Below are 6,000 nucleotides of genomic sequence, written 5' to 3'. Positions count from 1 at the left end.
ACAGTTTTGTATCCATGAGATTTGTGATAATGAGATGAGCCTGTTACTAAAATAAGGAAAGATCTCCAAGGCATTGTGTCAAGTAGAAAGGAAGCAAGTCATAAAACAATATGTAAGGAATAGTCTCCTTTACTTAGTCTCCCCCACCCTTATCCTCAGTTTTGCTTCTTGCTGCTTCAGTTGCTTATGGTCAACCTGGGTCCAAAAATGTTAAATGGAAAATTCCAGAAATAAACAATTCATATATTTGAAATCGTGCGCTGTTCTGCGTATCATGATAAAATCTTGCACCATCCCACTCTGTCCAGCCCAGGACGTGAATTGTCCCTTTGTCCAGCATATCTAGCCATCCCGATTATCAGATGGACTGTTGCACATAGCAGGGCTTCTGTTCAAGGACCCATATCTCACTTGATCATGGCCCAAAGAGCAGGATTTGGATTATGCCAAGGAGAAGCCGCTAAGTGCCTCCTGTAAGTGAGGAGGTGATCGTTCTCAACTTAATAAGGAAAGAAAAAATATCATATGACCAGGTTGCTACAACCTACAGTAAGAACAAGTCTACCCGTGAAATTGTGAAGAAGAAAAAGGAGATTCATGCAAGTTTTGCTGTTGCAGCTCAGACTTTAAATAAGGACTCAGTGGGTGGTAAGTGCTTAGTTAAGGTGGTAAAGGCATTTTATTTGTACGATAATATTTTTTGAGAGAAAGCACCGCCACATAACTTTTACTACAGTATATGGTGATAATTGTTCTATTTCATTTTTATTTATTTATTTACCTATTTATTTATGTCAAGTTCCTATTGCTCCACATCCTCACCAGCATTGGGTCTGTCAGTGGTCCCAAATTTTGGCCATTCTAGTAGGTGTGCAGTGGTATCTTATTAGTTTTAATGTGCATTTCCCTGATGACATTTGCTACCAGGCATCTTTTTATATGCTTAATTGCCATCTGAATATCTTCTTTGGTAAGGTGTTGGTTAGGGCCTTTGGCCCATTTTCAACTTGGGTGTCTATTTTCTTATTGTTAAGTTTTAAGAGTTCTTTGTGTAATTGGGTAACAGTCTTTTATCAAATGTGCCATTTGCAAATATTTTCTCTCGAGGTTTGTTGAGATATATTGACACACAGCATTGTAAAAGTTTAAGATGTACGGCATTACGATTTGGCTTATATACATCATGAACTGATGACCACAGTAAGTTTAGTGAACATCTATCATTTCATATAGACACAAAATTAAAGAAATAGAAAAAGGCTTTTTCTTTGTGATGAGAACTCTTAGGATTTACTCTCTTAATGGTCCTATAAAACGCTGTTGTTTAGTTGCTAAGTCATGTGTGACTCTTTGCAACCCCATGGACCGCAGCACACCAGGCTTCTTTGTCACTTACTATCTCCCAGAGTTTGCCCAAGTTCATACAGCAGCATTAATTATATTTATCATGTTGTACCTTACATCTCTAGTACTTATAACTGGAAGTTTGTACCTTTTAGCCACTTTCATCCAATTCTCCCTCCTCCCACCACCCCACCCCCCTCGCCTCCGGTAATCACAAATCTGATTTATTTTCTCTATGGGTTTGTTTGTTTGTTGAAGTATAGTTGACTTATGAAACTATGTTAGTTCCTGGTACACAATTTCATAATTGTGTTCCAGTGATTTGATAACTTGATAATTATCTATTTGAGTTGCTAATTCTATACATTCCAAATTGATCACCATAATAAGTCTAGATTCAATCTGTCACTGTACAAAGAAATTACATAGTTACCACATTCCCTACACTGTACATTTCAAATCTGTGACACATTTATTTTGCAACTGAAATTTCTCTTGTACTATTAGTTATTGTTCCTAATCCCTTACTGTGCCTGATTTATAAATCACACTTCATCATTGGGAATGTATGTGTAGGAAAAAGCACAGCATATACAGGGTTCAGTACTCTCCGAGAATTTGAGCATCCTCTGGGATGCTTTTGGGACACACCCCCCAGCATAAGGGCACATCACTGTAAACAGATGAGAGCAGAAGGAAGTGGGAGAGGGAAGGGTATAAGGGAAGGATGGAGAAGGAGAGAGAAGGGGAGATGGGGTAGAGGGGTAGGAGGGGGACTTTCTCCTTTTAGACCATGACTTTCTGTATATATTAAACTTTTTACAGGACTGAACTACTTTTTGTGGAACTACAACAATGAAATGAAAAGATGCAGTGAGTATGTTGCATTTTTTTTTTTTTTCTGTATTACTCAAGTACCATAATTTCAGGACCACCCTTTCTGGCTCTGACTACCCAGTTTCCTCTCCTTCCTTTACCTGCGCAGTCTGATCCAATGGTCTTCCTCTGCGTACCTCTTTGGTTTTGCTATAGTGCATGTACAGTGCTGGAGATGATTGGTTCACGAAATTATCTTCTCTACTAAGCTCTGAGCTCCTCAAGACAAGGGTGCATCTTAGATCTGTTTGTTCCCAGAATTTTCTAGGACCTCAACACATACGTGATGTATGAATGAGGAAAAAAATGATCATAGACCTATTTCTGACTTCAGGTTAAGTCCCTGAGTTTTATTTTATCAAGTTTTAAAATGCTACTCTTATGATCTACTTAAAATTTGAATGTGAAAGCTAAAGCAGAAAAAACCTAAATGAAGACTGGAAAAGCAGGATTCTTTATTGAAAGTTAGTTCTCTGCCAACTCTCTAAGTGCAAGCCATGTCATATTTAAGATGAAAGCATGAATAAAGGGCATAGATATGATTGATCATCACTCTCCTATCTTTTAAATTCAGGCCTAGAATTTTATAATAATGATTTCATCTATAGCCTTATTTTAATAAAATGTTTAAATGTTAGCTGGCACAGAAATATTTAGGGGAATTAAAAGGTACTACTCTTCTGCATCTAAGCAACCCAGGAAGTCCAACTCCACCTCTTTCAAATTTAGGAGACATGACTAAGGCCCACTGGTGGTGACAGAATGGACACTAGATTATGAGGACCGAAATTAACCAGCACTGTATACTGCTACTGCTAAGTCACTTCAGTCATGTCCGACTCTGTGCGACCCCATAGTCGGCAGCCCACCAGGCTCCCCTGTCCCTGGGATTCTCCAAGCAAGAACACTGGAGTGGGCTGCCATTTCCTTCTCCAATGTATGAAAGTGAAAAGTGAAAGTGAAGTCGTTCAGTCGTGTCTGACTCTTGGCGACCCCGTGGACTGCAGCCTACCAGGCTCCTCCGTCCATGGGATTTTCCAGGCAAGAGTACTGGACTGGGGTGCCATTGCCTTCTCCAAACCAGCACTGTATAGGCATCCAAAACCGAAACAGTGAGAAAACTCAGGCATAGAATTCTGAATCTTTATACAGGTGACAGAGAAGGTTCAACAGATTTGCAGACTTCTCTATAACTCTCAGGGGCATGATCGGGTGTGAAAATGGAGGCCCCTGGGTTTGGGAGAAGGGATGTGAGAACGTAGATGTGTCTAAGGGATGCCCATACAGTACACCTCCCAACTCAGTGCTCTGGGCCTGCTTCTGCTTATGCAGGAAGTGGGAACAGCTAAGTTCAGGAACTGAGAGTGGCGAGGAGGAAGTGGAAACAGCCTGGGCAGGACTTGGGAATCTCTTAGGAACCCCTTGTTCCTCTTCCCCACTTCAGTTCTTCCCCACGGGGGCTGGAGGACTAGACCTGCCCGAGGTTAACCAGCTCAGACCCAGGGTAGGAGGGCTTTTGTCCTTTGATGACGCTCAAGGCTACTGTTTTCAATCTTCTGTTCGGTCCTCAAGAGCAGCGAAGATCGTGGGAAGCCTCCCATCTCCGACTACTGGACGCAGCGGCACGAAGGCAGCTGTGATCATTTCCCTTATGCTGATTTTGGGTCACATTTCTTTGGCTGAGTTTCAGACATACACATCAACTCTTTCTCTAGGTTTTCTTTAGTGTACCATCAATACAGCAGATATTCGATGTGAGAATTAAAAATACGTTCATTAAAGCAGACTTTAGGGGAGGTTTCTCTTTAGGTGCCTTTTCATGAAGAGCAGCAATCACTCAAACTAGGGTGCCCTATGGTTGTAGGAATGTTAAAAAAAAAAAAATGAGGCAGTGACAGAGATCTTCCACTAAATTCCCCTTTAAGCAGCGAGGCCAAGTCAGCACTTTCTCCATACTCACCGACGCTAAAACACAACTGCCCCTCTTTGATGATTTGCCCAGTTTTATTTTATCTTTATTGTCAAGACATTATTCCAGGGACTTCCCTGGTGGTCCAGTGGAAGACTCCACACTTCCAATGCAGGGGCATGGGTTCAATCCCTGGTTGGGGAAATAAGATCCCACAGGCCACGTGGTATGGACAAAAATATACATATACATATACTTATATATGTGAGTAGATTGAGTATAAAATAAACATTCAATAGAGAGGATCAACAAGTCAAAACTTAACTAAATCCAATTCCTAATGTAAGTAGAAACATCAGGGCTGGAAAATGGAACAAGCCGAAAGATGCTGCCAACATTAAAAAGATATTGTGAAACTTATCAAGTGAGATATATTAAAGTGTACAACAAATCAATCATACCTCAATAAAGTGTTTTGTTTTCTGTTTTTAAAGATATTAGTCCAAGCCCCCATCATCTGTTCCCTGGGTTTTCCTATAATAGTTATCTCACTTGTCTCCCTACTTTGACATTTATGATCCTTCAATCTATTGGAGCCTCGGAAGTCTTTTTTATAAACAAATCCTCAGCTTCCCAAGGGCTCCCGTTACGCTGAGAATAGCATTCAAATCATTGCCGGGATCTCAGTGTTGGGGAGCCCTGCCAGTCTCACCAGGCCTCCTTTGCAGCCTAGATCAGGGGTTCTCAGGCTGATGGCCCCTCTGTCCAGGTTGCTCTTCACCCCACTGTTTCCTCATCTTTCAGGCCTAAGTATCTTTTCCTTGGAGAGGATTCCCCTGACACTCTGCCTGTGTTCCATAAAGGTCCTGGATTTACTACCTTCAGACCCCTCACCACAATCTGTAATTGTCAGGTTTTCTGTTTATTTGCTTCTACTCTATCCTCTTGGACTGTAAACTCTATGAGGGAAGAAGTCATATGTAGGCCCTACAATGGTACCCAGCACTTAGTAGGCACAATCAATAGATAGTAGTTTCATGAATGCATTTTTTCTGAACTGTCAGTGAAAAAGTACATGAGAATACCAACCGTCTTTAACAATGGTCAGACAACTGGGGCCCCAGCCATAGGGACTGGGACAGACTCACAGGCAGCCTGCAGGGTTTGCTACCTTCCTAGTAGGGTCCTTGCTGGCCTCCCCACAGCTGGGGTCTCCTTGCTTTCTGCCTCTGGACACTGTGGACTTTTCCCTTAGCCAGGACCGAAAACTCAGGCTAAAATCTGATTCTTCTGGTCTTTTCATTCAGCCTTGACTCCTGAAGGTCACACTGATAGTGTGGCCCAGAGTTAATCAACAAAGAATGGAACCTGCCTGCTTCCCCAAATGTTAAGTGTCAGGCATTCTTATTTTTGGAGGCTCTACCCGCTCACTGTATCAAGCATACTATAATGAACTCATGTCTTACATTTAATACAATACTCTTGCTGTAACATATGTTGGAAAAATGTTTATAATTTTGCTCTTAGAATTTTGGGCTATGACTGACATATTTGACCAGCTACTTAGGATCTTTTGAATCAACCGTTATGTATACTTGTAACATGAAACCAAACTCACAAGTAGCTTCTGTCATGTCATTTTTATATAAAATCGAATAAACTTGATAGTATTATGTTATGCATGGTACACAGTTAATAAAATCTTTATTAGAATATTAATTTTGCAGTTTCCTTTTGGAGTCCATATTTTTTCCCGGTTTCAAACTTCTTTCTTTAATTAATTTTCAAATTTATTTTGTTTTAGGCTGTGCCGGGTCTTCATTACTGTGTGCAGGCTTTCTCTTGCTGCAGTGTCACGGGCTACTCTTCAT

Source organism: Ovis canadensis, chromosome 13, assembly GCF_042477335.2.
Source record: "Ovis canadensis isolate MfBH-ARS-UI-01 breed Bighorn chromosome 13, ARS-UI_OviCan_v2, whole genome shotgun sequence".
Lineage (NCBI taxonomy): Eukaryota > Metazoa > Chordata > Mammalia > Artiodactyla > Bovidae > Ovis > Ovis canadensis.
Note: the sequence above shows the minus strand (reverse complement) of the source record.